At 35.6% G+C, this 25,791-nt stretch overlaps 1 protein-coding gene across 11 annotated transcripts in view; it reads left to right on the top strand.

Moving 5' to 3' along the window:
- Positions 1–25,791, top strand: part of TENM3 (teneurin transmembrane protein 3) — a 955,259-nt gene that overhangs the window by 626,200 nt on the left and 303,268 nt on the right. The window contains exon 1 of one of the 11 annotated variants that reach the window (XM_081046185.1): positions 8,337–8,413. The exons of 9 other annotated variants lie outside the window; for them this stretch is intronic. The gene's annotated coding sequence lies outside the window, so the exon portion shown is untranslated. Of the gene's footprint in view, positions 1–8,336; positions 8,414–25,791 lie in introns of those variants that run through there. One more of the 11 variants, XM_081046186.1, reaches the window with a different exon arrangement.

Genomic DNA, 25,791 nt, shown 5'->3' on the forward strand with positions numbered 1-25,791 from the left:
TCAATTAAATAGATGTCCTTATTTTGCCTTCAATTATTCTAGATCTTTGGAAAGACCTAACTCCCTCTGCACTGGTTCTCCTATAAGGGTCCCCGATACTTGACTAGAACTCAGAAGCTGAAAGCCCCCTAGACTAGATAAATACACTACAGTTGGAACTTTCCTTACCAAATTGTCTCTCTCTGCCTGTTTTCTTACCTTATCCCCCACATCCATTTTTTAGAGAACTCATTTCCTCTCATATACTACTTAACGTGTATCTCACAATTTCCCATAAGCTGCTGAAGTTGCCCCTAGCAAGACCTACGCACACGTAGTTTTTTACAAACTGAGACAGACCCTAGGTAGAAATTCACCTAAAAGAACCAGTATATATATATTTTTTTCCCTGCAGAGTATTTTAAAAAATGGAAAAATATCATTTTCTGTAGAAGTTTTAAACTAGTCTTACCCCATGAGATTTAAAGAAGGCATTTCCTGTGAAAGTACCTAAGGTGTTTCAGACACATAATAGGCATTCAATAAATGAGTCAAATTCAAATCTAAAAATTTGGAAGGGAAACACTGATTTGTAGACCAGCTGTCTCCATTTCCCCACCATCCACTTGCTTTTCCACCCCCATTAAATCTGACTTTCACCCCATTACCCTGCTAGAAATTATTCTCCTTTCGGTCACAAATTGCTTCATCTGCCAATTTCAAGAACTTTTCTTCAATCATCATAAGTATTAGTCTGTGGCATGTAGCTTTGTTAACCACCACCCACCTTAGTCCCTCCCTCAGTTCTTAAAACTTTTCCCCTGGGGATCTCTTGTTGGCTAGGCTGTGGGTTCTTTTCAATTTCCTAGTGTTCGCCTTCTGCCCCCTTTGGTGCCTAAACTTCTTCTGTGACCCCTGTATGCAAGCACCCCCCAAGATTCAGGCTTGATCCTTTGCACTCTTGATTTACTCCTCGCCTCTCGTCTCTTAATATTCACTCATCTACTTTCATACATGTCACTGTATCGAATGGGTTAGTAAATGCACACTATTACAGAATTAAATCCCTTCTTTCCATTTCTAAGCTCCTCGCTGGCCCATTTATTCCCTCTCTTTGTATTCTTATAGAACTTTCTTCCATTCCTGGGCCTAAATCTCTACATTTATAACCTAATAACCCAGAGGCTGTGGTTCTCAGCTTCACCTCTCCCCAGTATGCTACAAAAGAGGTTCGGAGAAATGCCATTAAGATAATGAAAGAGATGAAAATAGACCCATGAGGAAATGCTAAAATTAAATAAAATACTCATAATTGAGATTATTTGGCACAACAGTGTGGATCTTAAGGGAAGATTTAAGAATAATCATCTTTGAGATATGTAGAGTCCTTGTTGAGAAAATGGTGACCAGCTGCTCCTTCTTTCTAGTAAAGACTGAACAAGAGTATTTGGGTGTAAATTGTGGCTTTAGAGATTTAAGTTAGAGACTGTCAATATATTAATAGAATTGGCTTCAGTAAACAACATAAAATATTGTACTGTATTACTTGAAAAGGACATCGCATGGTATGACTTTTTTTTTTTTTTTTTAACAAATAGATTCATCTGTCTGGAGATCCAGAAGGTTATGACCAAATTAGATCATGTTTTAAGTTTATGTTCAGTTTTATAATCAATCCTATGATTTTATAATGAAAAAATATACGTTTATAGTTTTAAAAAATAGTGACCTCAAACTATCAATAGTGGTAGGTGCCATAAAGTCACAATCTCTGCCATAAAAAAAGTTGTTTAGGTTGGGGTGAGAGAGAGAAATAATTACAGAATAGTGTGCTAAATAGAAATGCTTGAATTGTTTCTTCACTACGGACTTTTCATTTCCAACGATCCAGCCATCTACCCATCCCCAAACCTGTAACTAGTCATTATCTTTTTAGTAAGATAGTATGCTATGTGCTAGGAAATGAGTAAAGAAATGCTCCCTGATCTCATGTGTTCATGATCTGGAAGGAGTTACAGACAAGTAATTGGGCAACACAATATAGTGTCATGAATGTTAGAAAAGGAGATACACAGAGTTCAGTGGGAACACAAAAGAGGAACCCTTAAACTATTCTTAATGGATCAGGAAAGACCAATGGAGGAACAGGCTTCCAAGCCAAGTCATGAGCAAGCAGAAATTGGCCAGGTAGAAAGCAGAGGTATCAAGCATAACTTACATCCAAAATGACATATAAAAATATGCTCACAAAATAGAAAAAAAATTTAAAACTCATACCATGTGACTATGTCATGAAAACACCTGGAATTAATACATTATTGATTATCCAGATTCTTTTGTCAGTGAAGACTTGCTAAATAAACTATTTGTTAAAAAAAAAAAAGATAATCTTAATACATGTGGATTTTTTTTTGCAAATTTGATATTATACATTTTAAAGGGTGATTACACAAGTTTGTGTGATTTCTGTGTTCTGTCTACTGCATATAGGATTTGACCTGTGGATAGCTATTGCTTCTTTAGACAGCTACCCACCTGACAACCTCACTTTATCACTAGCCATCAGTGGATAACTAATTCTTGGTGTCTGAACAAATTAAAAACAAAAAACAAACAAAAAAACATTTATAGTAATATGTTTATTTCAAAGCTATATTGCCTAACTTTTTGACATTTAACTGAGGGTTGTTTTTGAGAACTAACACTAAAATATGCTTTGGGGGTAGGTAAGTAGAATGATAGTTGGAAGCAATTAGTTCAGACTGAAGAAATTGCTCCATAATTAAAACAATTCAATCATTTTTATGTATCACATTAAACATGGACTGTCAAGGAATCCATTCAAAGGACACCCCCAACCCCAAAATGTATTCTTATTTTCAAAACCTAAATTAAGTTGAACCCCAATAAGTTGCCAAGCATGGACAAACACTGCCATCCCTGGGTGGGAGTGGGAATTGATCTTACTGCTTGCAGACCTTGCATTCAACCTGCCAGAGATGATTGCTGGCTCTATCTTGCCCGCCCCACCCCAGGCTTCCCAGTCATGGAGGTCTATTCAAAGAACAAGGCTTCAATGGTTCAATGCGCCATTCTACTGCTGACTCCCTTCTAACATGCCGTTGGATACCTGGTGGCTTGACTTGGGTCCTCAGTTCTTAGTGTGTACCCAGTTCCTGGCATGTCTACCTCCAGTTAATGCTTGCTAGCCATCTGGATTTCTCTTGAAGCTCCGCCCTCCTGCCCCTGCCTTGGTCTCACCACCAGGGAAGAATGGACTCCCTTCCTTACCCCCTTCCCTCCCACTTGGATACTCTCCAGCATAGAGCTGAAGCTCACTAAGCCTTTTGGATGCAGTGCATTGCTTGATTGCCCCCTACAAGGAGTCCAGACCTTATCACACATCCAAGATCCTGCTTCCTCCTCCCTGCCTTCCCGGGCTGTGGAGGACCCAGCATGCTAGTGCCCAAGGTCATCCGAATTAGGACAAAAATAAGAAGCAGTTCTTTTGACACATAACAAACATGGTTAGAGCTCTAAAGAAAGTCTTAGGTCTTCATCAAGTATCAGGTTTCAGAAGGCGTTTGAGTTTTTGGTGAAATAATTTAACACCTTCAAAAATAAAGAGACCTTATCTTTTAGAAATGATTTCAGAGACTTGTGAAATAAATAGCTATATTGTGGGTGGATTTTTCAGTGGGTTAAATCAAAGAATCACCTAGATATCATACTAGCCTTTTAGATTTACTGTAGACATCTGTGAAAAATTATGAATTGGTCTTTATTACAAGCCTTGTATTTTTTTCAAACCTTTACTTCTGTACCAGTGTAAATGATAATTGAACTTTATTGGAAAAAGGGCCCAGAAATGTGATTTTTAAATACAGTTTTATGTCAGCTTATAACAGAGTCCATGTAGCTGTTAGAGACTTTCATGCTGCTGACAAAATAACACTGCGAAACAGAAGGTAAAATCTAAAATTTTATTAACAGCATGTAACTATACTAATTGTACAATTAATATGTACCAATTGGTGTGAGTGCACTGTAATTTTGGTGACATAAACAGTTTTTTTTGACATATTTGTTATTTGAAAATGAAAAAATGTTTCTAAATAAATGTATAATTTTTAACAAAGTTCATTTAGATCAACTAAATTATAGAGTGACACATGTATGTGTGTGTGTATGTGTGTACAGAGGGTGCCAAAAAATGTATACCTATTTTAAGAAAGGAAAAAACTGTGTTAAAATTGTAATATTCAATATATACCGATAACAAAAGATGAATGTAAGTCATGTGTATACATTTTTTTGGCACCCTAGGTACGCACATACACACACACATAACCTAATCCCTAAATTAGGTGTTCAGGAATGTTAACTATTTCATTGCTCTATGAGATTCTAGCTTACAGAGAAGACTAATATGTGTACTACTTATTACCTTAATTTGTATGGTAACTTCAAAACACAGGAGAAATCACGTGCTGTGCCTCTTTTATTTCCCCTCCCAAGTCAACAAATTACCAATTTTAAAAACAGAATATTATGTTTTCAAATCTTTGGGGTGGCTTATCCTGATATATTTGATTTAGAAAGTAAACTACACTCCTCATACCAGTTTTAACTACCGAGACGAAGCGAAGTAGTTAGAGAAATAATGAAAATGGTATGTGTCAACTGCTTGGGATAGTGACAGTCATATGAAGTGCTCAGTGTTTGTGTTATACATTTCGTACAGATAAATGCGTTTGATTTCGATTTTGTAATAGCATCTCTGCCAATATGGAGTTGGTACTTAATCATTAGCAGGAAAGATGATCATCCTAGATTTAATTAAACTCTGAGTATTCTTCAAGGTTTTGGCCTAAGCAAAAGGTCAGAGGAGCTGTTAATATTAAAGCTAAGTTGGTACCAGTTTGAAGTAACAGCTTATTCGTGAACATCCTTTTTTTAAAAATACAATTTGCTTTGATTTGGTTTGGTTCATGCATTTTTAAAAATCTTCGTTGTGGTGTACAGTTGTTAGGCTTTTATGCCTAAAGGACTGAATTCAGTTATAAGTAAAATTCATTTAATAGCACAAGTATGATGTCATGTGGTTATTTATTCACAACATAAAATAGCCACATACTTCAACATATTTGATGGTGTCTGCTCACAGAACTGCGGGGAATAATGCATATCTTAGACAACAAATGCTTAAGTTATAGAAGGCATTATCCATGAAGCTAATTATTCTTTACATCATCAGTATGGCAAACTATAGTATACAACAATAGAAGTTTAAATTGTGCCTTACTATATATATTTATATATATATATATATATATATATATATATATATATATATATATATATTATATATATATGTCTTTATAGAACTCTTTAGTGGATTCCTATATTTAAAAGATGGCAGTGATTTAATGTATGGATGGGATTGGCCACAAAACCTGGTGTCTTTTCTTGGGCAAATATATGTGGAAACCATCCTTTACTATTTGGCGGTCTCTCTTTCTTCCTCCCCATGGCTGCTGCCGCTACTCAGCTGTGTTCAAAGTAAGCCCTTGATTATTCTCAAGGGATACTGTCTTTGTCCAATTTGAAAATAATTAGTCTTGTATTCAGGAAAGAACTAGATAGACATGTGGAATATTCCAATATAATCTAGTATAAAAATTTACCTAACCTGTATCTGATATTTATAGATGGGCATTGCTTAATTAGCATTTTAAATTGGCATTTTAATAAATGCTATCCATCAGTGACCAATTTACATAGCATTTGTCTAGGGAAATGAGCACGCCAAATACCAGTCTTGCTGAGACGTTCGTCTTGACCCAAACAGTGATTTAAGATTTTGAAGCCTTTCATTCTTCCATTAGAGTGTTCATCTTTCTGTCTTTTAATGTTTTAGTCCAAATTTAGATGTACTAACTGTGTCAACAAAAATCAGGGGTACGTATCTGAAGTATAGACGAGCCCCCAGGTCCTGGCAACTTCTAACTGCAATGTTTTACCTATTTAATTCTTCTAAAATTCCAGTTAAATATCTTCTTCATAATCTGGACGGAATAGTTACATAGTGTTTATTTACAACTACTTTAGGCAACCCCTGTCCCTACAAGAGTCACACACATCGCAATGATCCGTTAAATGATCCTTTTCAAACTATTATTATTTAGGAAGATTATTTGCTTAAGAACTTAGAAGTCTTTTGGTGCCTCACAAATTATCTGTTGTTCTATTTTTTTGACCCAGTTTTACTAAAGAGAATTTCAAAACCCTGAAATAACTTTGAAATTTAGTCTGTGTCAAAGGAATGTTTAAATAATTTCTATGATATCTTAATAATACCCTAATTAACGAAGGAATATATTGATCATTTGGGGAAGAGTAGACACTAAGGTTATGATAATCATATTATAATAGAATGTGTTTGTGAGTTACAATTTTCAAAGAGCCATTGTTATTAACTAAAACAAAAAAATAAAAACAAAAAACACTAAGGTGTAGAGACTTTGCTTAAACACTGAGTAGTAATATCAGGTGTTTCCATGTTTGATGATGGACGTGTTAGATGGTAATGAAAACTGAGAAGGTAAAGTATCTACCAAGAGGTAGATGAGCTATATTCATGTAACTGTAGCATTAGATGTAAAAAGAGACAAAATTCAACGTAAAGGTAGTATGGTGAAGAGGAAAAGGAAATTACTGTTTTGAATTGGGAATGAGGAAAGTACATAGTCTTCAGTTGATCTTATTGATAAAGGGAAAACACTAATCCTTTTTTAAAGTATTAAATTTTTGGTTTGTTCTAAGCCTATATTTAGATGATAGTTCAAATGTGGAATGACAGCTAATGACATAAAGATATGCTGATGAATATCAGTATTGTGATGTACAGTGTTTCTTGTTTATTTATTTATAAAAATACTTGAGGGGTTTCTAGGAATTGGAAGAAAACACTGGTGAAAGCTAAAGATTTGCGAACATTCAATTAATGGAGGAAGAAGCTGAAGGGGATCAAATGTCCCAGAAAAGAAGAGAAATTAAAGCAAGAAGGGACGTTGGCCTGGAGGCAATGCAAAATAATGATAAAAGTGGATCTAGAGGGGACAAAAATGACAATTTTTATATAATAATTTAAGTGTCGCGATCTTGAAGTATCTATTATTTAAAAGCAAAGCTTCTACTTTTTTACTCGTGTTTCAAAGTAAAGAACACCACATTAATTCTTGCATATCGGAGTTGTCCAAGCCTTGGCACACATCATTTCGACTTAGCTCAGACCACTTGACCACGTGCCTCAACCCCAGGGACCTTCTTGCCTCCAGCGGGATGGCGGAGTGCGGGCCTGGCTCTCTCCTTAGAGTTGACGAAGGTTTGCAACTGCAGCGAGACCAAGGGGGACGCAGAGCTGACCCCGCCACGGTCTGGTCGGCCCCGGGCCCGACTAAAGTGGGGAGCCTTGCAGCCCAGGCGGAGGGCGAGCGGGGCTGCGCCGATCCCAGATGTGTGCACAAGCGAGACACACACACACACACACACACACACACACACACACACACACACACGCACTTCCCGCCGCGCGGGATTTCAGGTCTGGGGTCAGCGACCCCTCCCTCCGCACGCTTCCCAAGCAGCGTGTCCCGCGAGCTCGCGGACTTGGTCTGGCTCAAAGCAGGGGGTATGGCCACCTCTCTGGTTTGGTTTAAGTCAACATCTCAGCTGTGCGGTGCAGGAATGGTGGCAGATCCGGGGGTCGACTTCATTCACGTGCGGGGGAAAGAGGTCCTTTTGTGAGCACAGGAAAGGAGTGCTTACACCGAGAACATCTGTTTTGAAAACCGACAGCAACCTGAAAAAAACCACATTAGAGGATATTGATGTTTTACGGTGTGTGTGCCTGCGTGTGTGTGTGTGTGTGTGTGTGCGCGCGCGTGTGTGTCTGTGTGTAATACCTCCGATCAGGGTCTGAAAAAGCCTGTCCGGAACCAGTTTCTGGTGCAGTTTTCACACTCTTCGTTTGGGGCATAGCTGTTAAAATACACGCCGTGGCGCGCGCGCGCGTGGGCTGTGTGTGTGTGTGTGTGTGTGTGTGGAGGGGTCACAATGCGCGCGCGCGCGCGTGTGTGTGTGTGGAGGGGTGGGTGTGTGTAAGGACGGGTCCCATGCCGGGGCCTGGAGCGGGGGCCGCGGGGCGCAGGGCGCGCGGGGCGGCGGCGGCCGGGCGCGAAGGGGTTAAGCGCCGCCGCCGCCCCCTCCGCGGCCGGGTGTAAACAGACGAGCCTCAGCCTATCATGTCTGGCTGCCGCCCGCAGCCCGAGCCCCGAGCCCGGCGCTGTAACACGAGACGCTGCAGAGCCAGGCAACTTGGCAGCGCCGGGCTCGGCTCCGCACGGCCACCGCGAGGGCGCGCCGCGGCCAGGTGGGTGAGCGGGCGGGCGGGCGGGAGGGCGCCGCGGCCTGGGCGGGCGGAGCGCGGCTCCTCGCGGAGGCCGGGTGGCTCGCTCGCCGTCGGGACGGCGGTGGCGGTGGTGGCGGTGGTGGCGGTGGTGGCGGCGGTGGTGGCGGCGGTGGGCGCCCGGCGCGTCTCCCCGGTGCGGTCGGACTGGGAGGAGGCTCCGCGCCGGTTAGAAACGGTGCCGCGGCCACATTAGCATCTGAAATGAGGTGGCGTCTTAACCCCTGAGGGGCCAGATTTAAGGATTTAGAAGCGAGACTGGCTGAACTTTCTTGGTCACTCGGAGTGCTGCAGGGAGCCGCGGGCTGAATGGAGTCTTTTGTTCCCGGGATTTTTAATCAGTGTATTTTTTTTATTTTTTATTTTTTATTTTTAGTAGTAGTAGTATACAGCCCTAATCCAGGAGGTAAAGCCGTCTTTTCCTGCATTCTGTGACTTTTGCGATGCGTCTTGTTGAATTCGTTGGGAGCAAATCTTAGCGGTCGTGATTTTCGATACTTTGTATCTGCTACGTATCTGCTACGTTTAAAAACCTGCATGGAGCTGAAATTAATCAGCTCTTCGGTGCCATTCATTAAAATGTATCCTACTAATTGCTTAATGGGGGAAAAGTTACAAAATAATCTTGCTAATTAAATGAGTTTTTTCTCCTGCGAAATACTTAGTGTGTGATTTTTGTCAGGTTTTACTGAGCAGTCTGTAAAAGAAATCCAACTTTGCCGCGTGCATCCATGCAGGTTAGTCCTGTGGAAAATAGTTGGGAACGATTTGGAAAAACTTGTACACGATCTGTTAAAGCAAAAATAATTTTACCATTTATGTGCGTTTTAATAAAATAAAACAAAGATCTGTGGCAATGTCAGAATGAGAAGTCCCATTTCCTCCCTCTCCTCTGCTGGCGTCTCTATCTTTCTGGAATATCTCATAAATGATATGTACAAAATATATGTGCCTGTGTCACAAAGTCATTCTGTCTTCTGAAAGCCTAATATAATCAACTTCAGTGCCTTAAGATGGTGTAGTTGAAGATTTGATCCCCTTCCACTGAAGTGGAAATACTTTCAGTAATTGAAAGCAGATTCACGTCTGGAGTTGGACAAGCCAAGGTTTTCATTTTTTAAATAAACCTTTTGTTCTCTGGTTTAAAATGTTTCAGAGAGCCATCCAGTGACCTCTGTGTGCTAATTGTTAAAGTAGTCCTTAAGAAAAGATTGAAACTATCCAGAGGAGGCATTTTAGAAATACAGCTAACTTATTAAGCCCTCCCTCTCATGAGGAGAATATTTTAGTGCCGCATACACAGTCTGTGCCACACATTTTGTTTTTTTCAGCGATTTCCAGGCATTAAAATACAACTCAAGTATTCAAAACTCCAAAATCCCAAGTAGAGTCCATCTGTTTTAAGAGGTTAAAACACTTGAGAAATTTTGGTGTTATCCCATTTTATACTGTGATTTACACAATTAGATGACATTTAAAATCAAGTATAAAATATATTTAAAGAGATGTCAATTATACATTAATCAGTACACTGAAACTTTAAAAAAATATATGGTTGCAGGTGGTTAACTGGTTCCTTTCTCATCTTTGGAGGCTAAGTCTTAAAAGCTTTAAAAAATGGGCCATTAAAGACTGAAGTTAGGATACGTTCTAGACAAAGAGGGAGTCACTTGATCTCTATTAGCTGTGAAGATAGAGAAGAATGGTGATATGGTAAGAGCATAACTTTCCTTCTTTAGGAAGTGCAATCTAAAATGAATTATGTGATTATGAAGAAAAACTTAGTTGTACTTTTAACAATAATAATTGAGATCAGAAAAATATAGCAACTATCCCAAATAGTTTTAATTACCAGTTTCCTAAACCTGTTGTACTGATTATTAATAACATGTGACGGGGCATATTTACAGAGTATACTCTGATTTTCTTTTAAAAAAATGCTCAGTAGCTCCATATTTTACCTTGTTTCCTTGTCTTCCTGGTAGTTAATCATTTGAGCACATTAAAATAAATATGAAGTGAATAACTTGGTCATTGTATCAGTGATAGTCTTGTTAACATTTCTCACGTGCAAGTCCTCTTTCATAGAATCAATATTTAAAATATTCAGCAAATTTTAACCAAATAAAATCTTACCACATTCCGGCTGTGTCACATCACATTTCTTAGATATCAGTGGCCTTGTGTGTGGCATAATAGAATTTAATTCTCCTCAAAGATTTAGTGAAAGAAAAGCGAGTTAACATGGACTCTTACAGATGTCTGAACACTGATTTTCAGTGTAAGATCCTTGTCTAAACATTTAAACTAACCCTTTCTGTGCCCTCTATTTACAGTTACTTTTTAATGTCCTTGCATTTTTTTTTTAACTTGGTAAGGAGGTGTACTGGATCTTCTGTCATCTGAAATAATACATTCAATTTATTACGGGATGCCTTTCTTTCATAAAAAGGAGAGTGGCAAAGGAGGCACTGTCTAAATACAGTGATCTTGATAATTAATGCCATAAAATAGATTAAAATGCTGTATTCCAGGTATTCATTTCCTTAAAAGGGCCACCAGAACAGCGTTGCTAAGCACCCGTCACTACTGCAAGTAACAGAAAATGACCCAAATTAAAGAACCTGTTCTAAGCTGTATTCTCACATTTTCTAAAGTGCATTTCAAAAGGTTTAACAAGACTCATTCAATTAGTGGAGAAACAAAGATCTATTTTCAGCTCTGATCAGCAATTAAGAGATTGGGATTTGGAACACCAGTCTCTTTATGTTTATAATTTACTTTGTTTTCTAGACTTTAAACAATTGTGAATAAAGATTTTGAACAAACGACCTTTCTAGTAATCCAAATGTAAATGCTAAGTGGCAGTTATTTGTTTGAAATTTTTAACTAAATGAGTCATTTTTATTAACTTTCCCCTCATTTTAGAAAAGTTTAGATTCTCCACTAACGTGGTGTGTTACTGCTTTACTATGGATTTCTTACTCCGTCTTTGTGCAAGTATATTTACATGTAACATACATGCATATATAGTTTAAAGTATGGCTGTAATTACTCTGTCTTATCTTAGATATGAGTGCTTTAGCACTACACACTTGAAAAAATAGGATATTTTTCCTTACAGATGTTTGGATATTGTGAATTTGGTATTATGAAGGATACAGGTTGATATATCACAGTGAGAAAAATAAGTAAATTAGGGGCAGTAGTGGGTTTTTTTTTTTTTTTTTTTTTTTGGTTTGGTTTGGTTTTTGACCCTAAAGTAAGCTGTACCCTTCTGAATTAGACCAGACCTTTTAAATAGTTATGGCTAAAAACCTAAGTCACAACTATTAGATGTTTATGACTTAGATCTTACAGTGACCTAGTTCTTGGCTAATCCAACAGCAGTCACAAATACAGATTGTGGAACTTACCCGCAGAAAGAAAGGAATGAAAGGATAAGGGGAATCATCCTGTTAGAGGAATAGGAGAGAGGAGCAAGAGGGTTCCCAAAGGTTTAGATTAGGATTATTAGCAAGATTTTTGCTATGTTACATTGATCTGGACAAGTCTAAAGGCACAGATTTATGGATATTAAGTTATCAATCCAAAATGCGATTTTGGCTAAGAAGTGATTCCATACCCTCAAACGTTGCACATATTAAAGCAAAAATTCTTCTGAGAGAGATTTTACATTAGAAATTCATTATATTTACCCATTATATTTATCGGGTTGTTTGGCATTACACATTTCTCTAATAATGGGCAATATAAAATGAGTGAAATTTGTATAACTCTTATTGTAGTCTTGTCTAAAATGAAAAGTTACTGTTTTATTCATTTATGTCTCAGCCCTTTTAACCTGAATTGAAGTCTCAGTTTACATATTAGATATTAGGAATGTATTGTTTGTTTTTTTGACGTGTCCCAATTGGATGTGAAAAAATTATTTGATTTATTTTTAGCAGGTTTGAAATGGTGTATGCATTTCATATTTAAGAAACAAGTCATTTTAAAATTGATGTTTATATGTTGATTTTAGTTACAAACCTACCTAAGTAACAAATTCCATGTTTAAGTTTTGAAATACCTACTCTTAATTTTTATTACAGTAGGGTGAAAACAGCTACCTATTTGATAATCCCAGAAACAATTTATGGTATAGATGTTACTGATGGTAAATTCATTTCACAAGGGAAGGATAATAATTGAAAAGTATAGATATTTCAGGGCACATGACATCTAAATAATAGATTTGGGAAACCACCTACTATAGTATTTAAAAGAAAGAGAGTTTTTCTCGTATTGTTATTCCCCTCTCTTGATATTAAATACTGTTTCACATAAACATTTTGTTTTATTCATTTAGAAGGCAGAATGGATTATAGAGCATATCAAAATGACTAATAGAACTAATGTAGAGAAAACACTTCAGTATTTCTATTTATATATATCAACCTAAATTTTTTTCAAGTTAAAATGGTATGTGGGAGTTTCAGTGATTTTTTTTTCATATTAGTTTCTGCAGAGCACTTTGTCCCCCCATAGTTGTAAACTATTTCCAGCAGGCAGAGAGGATCTGCTGTCTAGAGAGAGAGAGAGAGAGAGAGAGAGAGAGAGAGAGAGAGAGAGAGAGAGAGAGAGAGACCTGTAAAATGTACTCTGGAAGTCTTTTTATGCTTTTTCTTGTAAATAAAACAAAATTACCACATATGACAAATTTGACATTGTTAACCTTTTATAATTATTTAGTTTTATCTCCTACTTAAAAGTTGTACATTAGTGAAGTAGACACCTGGCTGTGCTCTTAAAAGTTTGTCTTTCAATTCCTGTGATAGTAGGGGGCAGTACATCTCCTTAATTATCTTTGTTCAGGGAAATGCTGAAAGGCCAGGGTAGTTAAACAAGGCCATTTGTGAGGTGGAAGTCAGATGCAAGGAAAGTGGTTAAATGCATTATCATCTTATTGAGCCCATCATCAGTAAAATGACCTTGATGGAGGTGGAAAAAGCCATTTGGCTATTTTCTGACAGCCATCCCTGCTTGTTTTATTACTGACAGATTTTTATATATCACTTTATCATATTTACTTCTTTTTGTTTTCAAATATTATTTCCTCTGTAGGTCATCAAAATGAAGATGAAATTTAAAATTATTTACTTTTTAATGATAGTAGATGTCCCTTCATAAATTTGTTTCATACGTTGATATCTATGGAGCTATTCCTTCATTAAAAATTAAGGCAATCAGGCTGGCTGGCTCACCATTCTGTATTTGCTTTTAAGGATCTTTTAATGATGATGATTAGTCTCTTTGTAAAGAAGCTACTATTCTGCTACTTTTCAAATTGTTTTTAAGCTATTAAGAGGAGAGACTTGCCAACCTCAGTTTTTACAGTGGGAATGATGTTTGTTTTAACAAGTGCCTAAGTATGTTTACTTGAAGGTTATTCAAGTTTTCCTAGTTCTGTTGCTGCTGGTTTAGACTAATCACTTCCCCTAAAATGTTAAAACAAAACCCAAAGATTTATAGTTTATATTTCTTAACTTTATGGCCAATATTTTCCTTGTGATGTATTTTATATCAACTCCATTAAAATGGAATTTTTGCTTAAATATTTGAACAAGTATTGTTTAATAATAGGAAGAATTTTATTAAACACAGTACAAGAGCTAACCTTTTTGAAAGCCCAGTTAAAGCAGTGAAGGGCTGCATACAAGAGTTTTGTTGTCCTAGGCAAAGCTGTCAAACATTACTGAGTAGAGTGTAGCTTACACTTTATTTTTTACTGAATTCTTTTTTATTACACATTAATCAGAACTAAGTACAAATTTATCATAAGAAAGAAAAAAGTTGGTCCGTTATCAAAATACCTAAAATATTATTTCAAACTTTATCAGAGATAATTACCCTATCATCGTGCCATGAATTACATAACACTAAAACCTGAGGAACTCAAAATCACCAAAAATAGTTCCATCAGGAGAGTCAGATTTTCTTGATCGCAAAGAATTTAGTCTTTTAAGAACTTTTAATTAAAAAAAAACACAAATATAATTGAAATAGGTTTAAAATGAATTATCCACTCCCTCACCTCCCCTTCCTCTGTTCCTAAGTTCAGACTCTTTTCATCTCGCACCTAGAGAGTTTCATCAACCTTATAACCTGCCTTCTGTCTTACCTTCACACTATCATCACAGTTGTCATTCTGAATCATAATTCTGAGCATGGCACATCCCTGCATGAAATCTTCATCTTGTTCTTTGGGGGAGAGTCCGATTTCCATAGTATGTTTTTACCAGACCCTTCATGATCCCGTCTCTACTCTATTTCTCTTTTCCACTTATACCTTTCCAACTGCGTACCTATGCGCAAACATTTTCATTTAGTTGGTACTACTTATGCTTCTTAGCCTCTCACAAATATTTCATGAGCCCCCATGCATGGCATTTCTTCTCTGAAGGCTTAACTGATTGTCTCAGGCAGAGCTGGCTACTCCAGAGCTGGCTGCTTCTTGTACACTTCCATAGTACCTGGTACACGTTTCTGTTACAGTACTTGCTGTATTCCACTATAATCATTTGTTTACAGTTCTCTCTCCCTCCCTAGGGGGACAAGTTCTATCAGCTCACAACTGTGTCTTCTTATTCATCCTTATTTACCACAACTAACCACAAAAATGGTTAAAAAATGGTTAAAAATGGTGAAAAAATAATAGTTATTCAATAAATGTTTATTGAAAGCTTATTGAATGAGTATATTAAATTTAATTTCTTGGTAATAGAAGATCATCAGGAGCATCGGTTACTTTGTTCTGTGTTACAATGTAATAATTTATTCAGGAGCTGTTGAGGGCTAAGTAACCCCAATCTAAGGCTGGACAGGACAATGCTTAATATTACTATTATTATTTATCGTTTTTCAGCCCTAAACTATGCAAGATGTTTTGTACATATCATTTTATTTTATTTTCACAACATTTCTTTCAGAAGAGATTTCTCTATTTTACTGATAGAAACATTTTTACTGAGAGATGTTAAGTAAATTCAAGATTACGCAAGTATTAAATGGTAAGAAAGTGATCTGAATGTAGCACTGATAAGCATGTTGAATTACATGAGCAGTTCAAGTACAGGTATAACTTTTAAGATAAGTTTTTCATTTTCCATCCTTGTTATGCTGTTAACTTTTACTTCTTATTACTGTTTCGCATCAAACAGCTCAGGTTATTTTGTTATTACTGTAATTTCGGTAAGAAGAGAAAGGTTCTGAGCAAAGACTATTCTCTGAGCTAATTTTATTAGCTATATTAGTTTTGGTCTCTCGAACGTCTTTTTGACCTAATACCTCCATTTCTTTGCATTTCTGGTCAGGTGAGATTTTCGAGTAGCTGAGTTCCAATTAGATGTTAGGTATTTAGGTGAAGAAAATGTTAATTTCCACAATTAAGAGCTTTTAAAAGAAGCCAGTAGTTCAAGGAATCATGACACTAAATTTAAGTAAGAGAAAATATGCTACAACTGCATGCAGAGACACACTTGAAACTTAAACACATTGACAAGATAGTTGTGATTCTAAATCTCTTTAACTGGTAAACATCCGTGACTGAAGTAGGGAAGATATGTTTTCTAAGGTGATAATTTTGAGCAAGAACTAGTACACTTTTCAGTGTTTTAGGTACCAAAAGATTTACAGGTGATGAGTGCTAGAAGATTGCTCATCTTCACTGAGAAAAAAAACTCACCAAATTTTAAAAACCAATTTTCTTAATTTTTTCTATGAAAGTGAATAGAATTAGATATTTTCAGAACTGACGAGAGTCTTTAAGATCACCTAATCCAGATTCCATACACATTTTGTAAGTGGAGAAGCAAGGCTAATGATAACTAACATTTATCCAGTATTTAGGAAATGCTAGTCTCTGTGCTAAGCCCTTTATGTAGATATCATTTCATCTTGTATTCAGAACAACTCATGGATTTAAATGCTCTTATAATGTCTATTTTAAAGATGGGGAAACTGAGACATAGAAGAGTTAAGTCAGTTGCTAGTTAGAGGTAAAGCACACAGTTAAAACATGCTCCCATCTCCCTTGGAAATGACAGGAGAGCACCACAGCCCTCTCTTAAGAAGTATCTGGGCCTCAGAGCCCCTGATTTCCAGCCCACTTTTTGCATTAAAAACAATGATTATGACATGTTCAATCACTTAATATGTAGCAGGTGGTTTTTGAAGTAAATATCTTTACACCCTATTTTATAGATGAGAAAATTGAGGTTTAAAGATATTAAATATTTTGCATGAGGTTATTCAGCTACTGAAATACAGAGGGATGTTGATTCTAATCTCAAATTTATATCCTTCATTATTGAATTCTGCCTCCAGTTGAACTGTCAAATTGGGTTTTGTTTTAACTTTAGCCCTAATTTTGCTTTAAAAGTAACTTCTGTTTACTATTGTAGAATTGAAATATGCTAGTATACAACCTTTCATAAAAATTGTAACCATTGAATATTACAGCTATTTCCATATTTGTTCAAGGTAAATTATTCAATTTATCAACATTACTTTTTGAAGGAATATGTGTTTAGTATTATACTCTGTTTTTGTTTTTAACCTTCTTTAGATTTTTTTTTAATGAACCATGATAATAAATCATCATCAATGGTATGCCTAATGTCCATTCCCTGATTAATATCCAGCAATGATTAGCATCAATGATTAGAAGATTAGTAGATTATGCCTTCATTGACACTTCTATTCCCTATTTAATGGTTTGTTTATTTAATTGATGGCTAGTGCCTTCACTATTAAAGGCTATTAACACATCAAAATGGTATTTATTGAACTTGGCAAAATGATAAGTTATGTTTGTGTTTATTTCTTTGTGCCCAAGGCAAATCTATTGGTGGTCTTATTTTTCCATAGTTTTGGTCTGCTAAGAACTGCTGCTTAGGAAGTCAAGTAAATTAGCATCTAAACTATTATTTGCTGGTGTGACTTTGGAAAAGTCCCTTGACTTTTAGTTGTAGGACCGAGGGGAGGGAAGTAAACCAGCTCAATGGATTAAAACAATAAAGATTTTTGTAGAGGTTCTATAAAATTTCTTCAGTGGACGCAAAATTCTTGAAAAAACAATCAAGCTGAAAATGGTAATAAAATAAGCCTACACAGTAAAGTGCACAAAATTTTACATTTTGAGCTACTGGGTTAGCTTATTTTTACATACGCGTCCTGCTTCTTCTGTGCATTTTTTTGCCAATGAAGGTGACGATTGGGGGAATTGGGCTCTATGCCGGCTTTTTGGTTAATTCAACTTGCCTAAGGAATAAGAGGAGAGAGCATTTCCTCCAGAGGAACTCGAGGAATGGATTACCATTACTCACCAGCATCCAGGGAAATGGTTAATGTACTCCAGACTATGTATGCTTGCTATGTTGGTCTTTGGTTGTAATAAAGATTCTGAAATTGAAGGTGGTTGTACTCATCATGAATAGATTACTACTTGCTATTCACATGTGCCATCTTAGTAACTTAACCAAATTTTTTTTAAAACCACTCTTTGAAATCGAGTTTGTTTGCAAGACAGATAAAAGTAGTTCTTGTTCTATAGGCATGTCTCATACGTGATTCAATACCAATTTAGCTAGTTTGATTGTTTACCTTCCTTCACAGGCTTGACTAACCAACATTTGGCTATTTCAGAAAATTAGATCTGTCCTCAGAGAGAATTGACCACAGTGAAATATATTCTGTGAGGCTTTTTCAAAAGAGAAATGTCCATGTTATATTGAGAAATGGCTGCATCATCTGTAAAAGACAGTAATTCCTGAGATGGCCACTCTTAAGTCAGTGATATTCATTTGGGCGAATTCTTGTATTTTTAAGAGTTGAGTGACATTACATTATAGCCCCTTTCACATGTCAAGATTAAGGACTGAACCCAAACGGTGTCCCCAATGGGCAGAACAATGAAATTTAGAAATGTAGAAACTAAAACTGTATAGTTGTTTTTAATATGCAGTTGTTTATTTTAAATGATTCTTAGCCTTTTGATAACTAGTAAGGATTGTGAGTGTATGATAATATGTTTGATTTCCTTAAAGTGTATTTAAATGTCATGCATATTGCATTTCTTACAGAAAGCTAAACTCAGTCTTTACTTTCATGCTTCCAGTTAGGAATAGAGATTCAAGGTGCCAGGTTTTTCATAAATTGAAACAAATTATTTACTTTCATGCTCAGCTATCAGTATGAACACCTGGTTTATTAAAATGCTTATTAATACTATTGGTTTCACTAGTGCCTCAGTTTCTCAAGAGCTAGACATTAGACTTGTAAACTTAATGTCTTTCCACCTTGGTGGAGGCAGAACACGGGTAGAATTAAATATTACAGATTTTAAAAGTACATTGGTGGAGAAAGTTGATAGTTTCTTTTCATTTAAAAACATCTCCTTGTGTTTATTTTATAAAATTTTTGTCCAACTCCTGTTTTCAGGAATATCTCAATTAGCAATAATAAGGCTACCTCTAAATGCCTAGGGTGTACTTTAACCTCTAATGAGGTATCTTATTGGATGGAGAGAACTCGAAGATTTCATTAATCTCTGCAGTGTGGAAATGAAAACACTCTGAAACAGAGAGAACTAGTTCTAGTCTCTGATAAAACAATGGATGACCATCGTGACCATAGGAGAGAGGACCTTAGAATTGAATAAAGGTAAATTTGAGACAGTACATCAAATTATTTCTCTATTTCTTAAGTTCACCAAGAATAAAATTCTATATAAGACTGCTCTCTGTAAGAGAATTATTTTGTTATACGTTTTTTTGGTTTTTTTTTTTAGGATTTGCTCAGTCATAATCTAATGAAATGTCAGTGTCTGAGAGTGATTCACATTGCCAGAATATGCATCAGCCATGAAAATAAGCCTGCTTTTACTGTGGGCTAAAATATTTGAGGTGGTAAGCTGAAGTACACAGTAAAATACTAAAATTCTATGCCTGAAAAAGATGTACACCAATTACACATTAATGGTTGTCTGTGAAAGGGCAGGAGGAAAGGAAAAAGAGGAGGGAGAGATGGGAGGAGTGGTAACGGTGTTTAGCTATCCCTGTAATATTTTATTTCTCTTAAATGAAGCAAGAGATCTAAAATTAACAAACCCTTATGCTATAATATTGTTGTATACATGCTATTTATCACATAACCCCTACTTCCCTTAAATAAAACCCATTTTATATATTTCCGTGAAATTGTTAGTGTTGAACCTGATTTTTTTTTAGATGATATTTTTAACCCAGTAATCAATGAGTTATACCTAGTCATGATTACTATAGCACATTTTTTATCTGTCTATAAAATTAGAATGCAATATATAATATTTATCTCTAGCATAATTTAGGAATGTACTAATTTCTTAAGAAAAATCATTTTATAAATTAAAAAAAGTAAATTTACTAAGCATTTGTTGATAACCTCCTATGTACCACCTGGAATGCTCTTTATCATCCTACTCATAATCATATAATTTTGAGTCCATTTATACTAGATTCTTCCAATTTATGGATATACTCAATCAGTAATCACACAGTACTAATTCTACAAACCAAATGTGTTTGGCATCTCCCTATTGTAATGCAATCACAATTATATTTTATATGTTCCTCACTACCTTCCCTGCCTTTAACTTTCCTCTTCAATCAAAAAAAGCAAATTTTCTTTCTTGGGAATCACTTCCACCTTTCTCTCTGTCCTGCTCAGAAATGCATATCAAGAAAATATTTGAGCCTGATAGAAGAAAGGGTAGGATTATGGACAAGTGACAAAAAAAAGTCATTCCAGTCTGAGGGAGGCACCTGAGTGAAGTTTTAAAAGTTGGTATGTGTGCAGTATGTCTGAGAATCAAATAACTGACTTGGAGCATGAAGTTCATGAAAGAGAATTTTGGGAGATAAGGCTAGAGAAGTTGGTTGAAGCCAGGGCATGGAGGACCTTGAACCTCTCAGATGAAGGGGTTGAGGTTTTCATTTGGGATCCACTGGGGATTTAGCATAGCACACAGTGATATAGGATGTGTTTGGGGAAAATCTCTCTCTGGTAGATGAATTATTAAAGGGAGATAGTAGAAGTAGAGAAACCAACTTTTCCTACTATTATTTTCTGTTCATGGCTTCCTCTTAAGTTTCTTATATTTTGCAGTTTATCAATGTAAGTTTCACGGAAGCTGGAACTTCACTACACTTTAGTGTCTTTATAGTTTAGAATACTGCCTAGCAATTGGTGCCCAATTAATACTTGTTGAGTTGAATGAATAAGGGCACCCAAGATCCAAAAAGACTAAGTGACTTTTTTGAGTTTACAAAGCTAATATTGACAGATACAGGACTAAACATTGCAGCTGAGCCCCAGTTTGGGGTGTGTGTGTGTGTGTGTGGGTGGGTATTAGTTTCAGGTGTACAAAACAATAATGATTAGACAGTTACACCCCGCACAAAGTGATAACCCCCTTCCCAGTCTACTACCCTTCTGACATTGTATACAGCTGGTACTATACCATTAACTCTATTCCCCATGCTGTACTTTACGTCCTGTAAATATATATATGTATATATATACATATATATACATATATATATACATATATATACGTATATATATGTATATATATACATATATATATATATATATATATATATATATATATAGAGAGAGAGAGAGAGAGAGAGAGAGAGAGAGATACCAGGCGTTCCAAAAAAAATGTATACAAGTGGACACTTTGGTCAACGTTGCTCAAACAGTAGTTCACCATATTCAGAAGTGTCTGGACACTGATGGTAACCACTTTGAGCACCTCTTATAATTGCAGAAGTCAAACATGATTTGTATTCATCTTTTTTTTTAATTGGGGAAAATTGGGGAACAGTGTTTCTCCAGGGCCCATCAGCTCCAAGTTGTTGTTTTTCAATCTAGTTGTGGAGGGCACAGCTCAGCTCCAAGTCCAGTCGCCGTTTTCAGTCTTTAGTTGTAGGGGGCACAGCCCACCATCCCATGTAGGAAATGAACTGACAACCTTGTTGTTGAGAGCTCGCGCTCTAACCAGCTGAGCCATCTGGCTGCCCTGTATTCATCTTTTGTTATCAGTATATATTGAGTATTACAATTTTAATACAGTTCTTTTTCTTTTCTTAAAATGTGCATACATTTTTTGGCACCCTGTGTGTATGTGTGTGTGTGTGTGTGTGTGTGTGTGTATTTGACATTTCAATATTCTACATCAGCTTCAGGTGTACAGTGCAGTGGTCAGGCATCTACACAGTCCATGAAGTGATCCCCTAGGTAAATCCAGTACCCCTCTGGCACCCTATATAATGTATGTAACATTATTGATCATATTCCCCATGCTGTATTTCATATCCCCATGACTGTTGTGACTACCAATTTGTACTTTCTAATCCCTTCGACTTCTCCCCTATCTCTAAGCCCGCTCCCAGCTAGCAGCCATCAGTTTTTTCTCTGTATCTCTGAGTCAATTTCTGTTTTGTTTGCTCATTTCTTCTGTTCTTTAGGTTCCACATATAAGTGAGATCATGTGGTGTTCTTTTGACTACGACCTGCTCAGCTGTGATATAGGTCATTTCTGTTAGCATAGCTTCTTTCCTTGTCAATTCTTAACTCATTTCTTCCAGCAAATGGTTGCAAACTACCTCACATACTCATTACAGCCTTCTCTGAGCTCTTAGTGTTTTGCTTTCACATACGGATATAATTGGTTAAATTATTTATTCCATCACTTTTTTTGAATGGCAAACCCAAAATCAGAAACTATGTCTTCTGTTTAGTGTTTTGTTTGCTTGTTTTATTTTTTAGCTACCCTCTTCTCCTAGGACACCTGTATTCAGGACATTTTTATCTCAGCAGAGAAGTTTATTGACTGACTGCCTAACCTTCAGGTCTGTCTTCTAGTTCAAGTTCTTGAGATGTTACAAACATACAGTTGAACTTGTGTTGGAAAAGGATCATGTAACATTTATTTGATATTTTTGTAATAGTTGAAACAAATAGTGAAATGAAAATTTTTAAGGTTTTCTAGCTCTCTACTTAATAGTCTTGTGAATTTAAATAAGTAGATTATCATTTTGCAATTTAAAAGCAAAATTTTTTTTTAAATTCAGTATTTTTTGTCTGTCTCTGTGAAACCACCTTGAAATATAATGCCACATAAAGAGAATTAGTGCATGAATCTATTACAAAAACTATAGATGGCCCACTAGTAATTGTCTGAATTTGACTCTGTAAGACTATTAGTCATTGCATCTGTTGTCAATATATTTGCTTTATTTTAGTAGAAGAGTGCAAGTGGTGGAATACTTTAGTCCAAGTATCTCTTATTTGTGTATTTTGTTATAGTTTCTTTCCCAGAAAAAAAGTGGTATTCATTAAGTGTAACAGAAGCTCTTACTATGATTAATAAAATATTAAAGAATAAATGTTCTTAAATAGACCAAGAAATTGCCACATTTTATAAACATGTATAATTGTCAGTGAATCATTAACCTTTAAATTTACAGAAGTTTCCCTCACATTTTCAAGCTGGAAATACTGTATTCATGAGATAATGAGTTTCCTAAAAATTTAAAATATTCATCTATCATTCAAAGTAATCCTGATATCACTGTAACTTTCGTGATTTAAAACTTTTTAGAGAAAATTTTCCAATTCATTTAATCTCAGAATGAATTAAAAATACTAAAATATGAACCAGGCTTCTGCTGAGCATGCCAATAGTATGTAATTTTACATGGTGTTGCTTTAGAACTTTAAAAGTTATAAAATTAACTTCAGGGATGGTGTAGATATCTGATCACTGCAGTGTACACCTGAAGCTGAAGCTAACAATAATGAATGTCAACTATAATTTTATATGTATATATATAAACTATATATATATAAACTATATGTATATATATATATATAAACTTTATATGTTTATATATAAACTATGTGTAGTTTATATATATAGTTTACATATAAACTATACATATAGTTTATATATATAGTTTATGTATATATAGTTTATGTATAAACTATATATATATATATATATATATATATATATATATATATATATAGTTACAAGAAGTGGAGTACAGCATTAGGAGTAAAGGCTATGGAAATGTAACGGACGTATGCAATGTCAGAGGGGTAGTAAATGGGGGTGGGGGACTATCACTTTGTGAGGGATATAAATGATACATCTCTAACTATTATATTGTTTTGTACACCTGAAACTAATAAAAAATGTTATAAAATTACAGAATAAAAAGTTTTAAGGCTTTTCATGCCACAGAAAGATGATTTCAGGGAAATATATGCTTTCAGATAGATTCTATAAGAATCATAATCATGTATTGTACATGTTTTGACCTTATAACCATACTACCTCAAAACCATTTAATATCATTTTATATCCAAGTACATGACATGAATATATTTGTGGTTTTTGTTTGTTGAATTTGAAGCGTTTGAATGTGCTTCCCCTCCTCCCCCCAGTGCTCAATATTACCTGCCTAAGTGTGTTTATTCTTTTAATGTTTTCTCCCTGAATTAACTAGGTTTTAGTCTTTTGGCATATTTTAGAGACAGAATTTCTGTGATAATGCCATTGCAGTTTTTTTGGGGGGGTGCGTCAGAGAAGGGCAACTCTTAGGAGAGTTGAGGAAAATATTTACATAACCCATTATAGTTATTTTCTAATAACTTTAAATTAAACCTTTCTTAAGGAAAGAGATTAAGTGTAGTAAAATAAATGTTTGTAGTGATTTTATACAAATTGCTAAAATAAAACACTAAAGTACTTTTGTCAAAATTTTAAGGATTTATTTATTAAATAAATAAATAAAATCATTCTCCCCAGCTGTTTATAAAAATAATACACTGCTAGAATATTCTATTTAATGAATATTTATAGAATCCTACTATGTATTTGACATCAGTGCTTTATTAATGTATGTTCACTAATAAGTATATAGTATAGTAAGAAAGTAAGTAAAACAATAGTTCTTATAACACTATAGTGCTTACAACAATTTAATAAAGATCAACCAGTTCTAATAGAAATAATTACTTTTTGATGTTTGCATTTTTATTGAGAATGTTTTGTCCTATTTCTTAGAGGCCAAAGGTAGATCCAGGTCTCATTTCTATATCAAATTTTACTACACATAGAGAAACCTAAATCATTATTGAAGGTTGAAACCAAAATGCAATACCATTTTGAGTAATAGTATCAGGCTGTTAGGCTGATAGCTTAGTTCAAATTTTAATGTAAATCACCAAAGAATAGATGAAAACAAAACGAAACAAAACACTATACTGGCCCAAGAATTATGTAGTTCTTCATTGCCTGTTTTCTTAGGCGTTTGAGCATGTATACTTCCCTAGGACTACTATGACAAATTACTACTAATTGGGTGGCTTAAAACAACAGGAATCTATTCTCCCACAATTTCGGAGGCTACAAGTCCAAAATCAGGGCATTAGCAGGACCATGCTTCCTCTGAAGGCTCAAGAGAAGCGTCTTTCTTTGCCTCTTCCAGCTTCTGGTGGTCCAGGCATTCTTTGGTTTGTACTTGGCATCACTCCAGTCTGTACCTTCGTCTGCACATGGCGGTCTTCCCTCTCTGTCTCTGTACATCCTCTTCTCGTCTAATTATTTATTCATCCTATAAGGATACCAGTCATTGGATTCAGGGCCCATCTTAATCCAGTCTGCCCTCATCTTAACTTACTGCCCATAATTACACCTCCAAAGCCCTCATTTCCAAATCAGGTCACATTCTGAGGTTCTAGGTAGACAGGAATTTTGGAGAGACACTATTCAACCGAATACAGAGGAAAAGGAAGTAGCATGGAAAAAGAAGGTAAAAAAACGATTTTCTTTGCTGTCGTGTTTTTTGTTTTCCAATTCCTTAGTGGGTTTAAATAAGTTAGAATTGAGTCTTTACACCTTCATACTTCTATTCTTTTAAAGACATTTTATCTGCCACAACTGAAGTATGCTGTTTTTTCTCCTGAGTCTCACATTGTGGCAAATTCCAGAAAGAGCCATAGAATTTTGAGTGTTTGCTATTCAGTCATAGGGGAAATTAAAATTTAGTTTTTATACTTCTTTTTTATGTTTAAAATTTGAAAAACTAAACAGAAACAAACTATTGAGACTGCCATACTACAGGTATTGAGCACCATAGAGTACACCGTAGTCAGAAGTTATTAGACTTTATATGCGTATGGTCTGCTGCCTCTCAATTTCCTCATAAGTCTTAAACGTATAAACTATTTTTTAATGAAGAAAGTAA

The sequence above is a fragment of the Rhinolophus hipposideros genome, assembly GCF_964194185.1.
Source record: "Rhinolophus hipposideros genome assembly, chromosome: 4".
Classification (NCBI taxonomy): Eukaryota; Metazoa; Chordata; class Mammalia; order Chiroptera; family Rhinolophidae; genus Rhinolophus; species Rhinolophus hipposideros.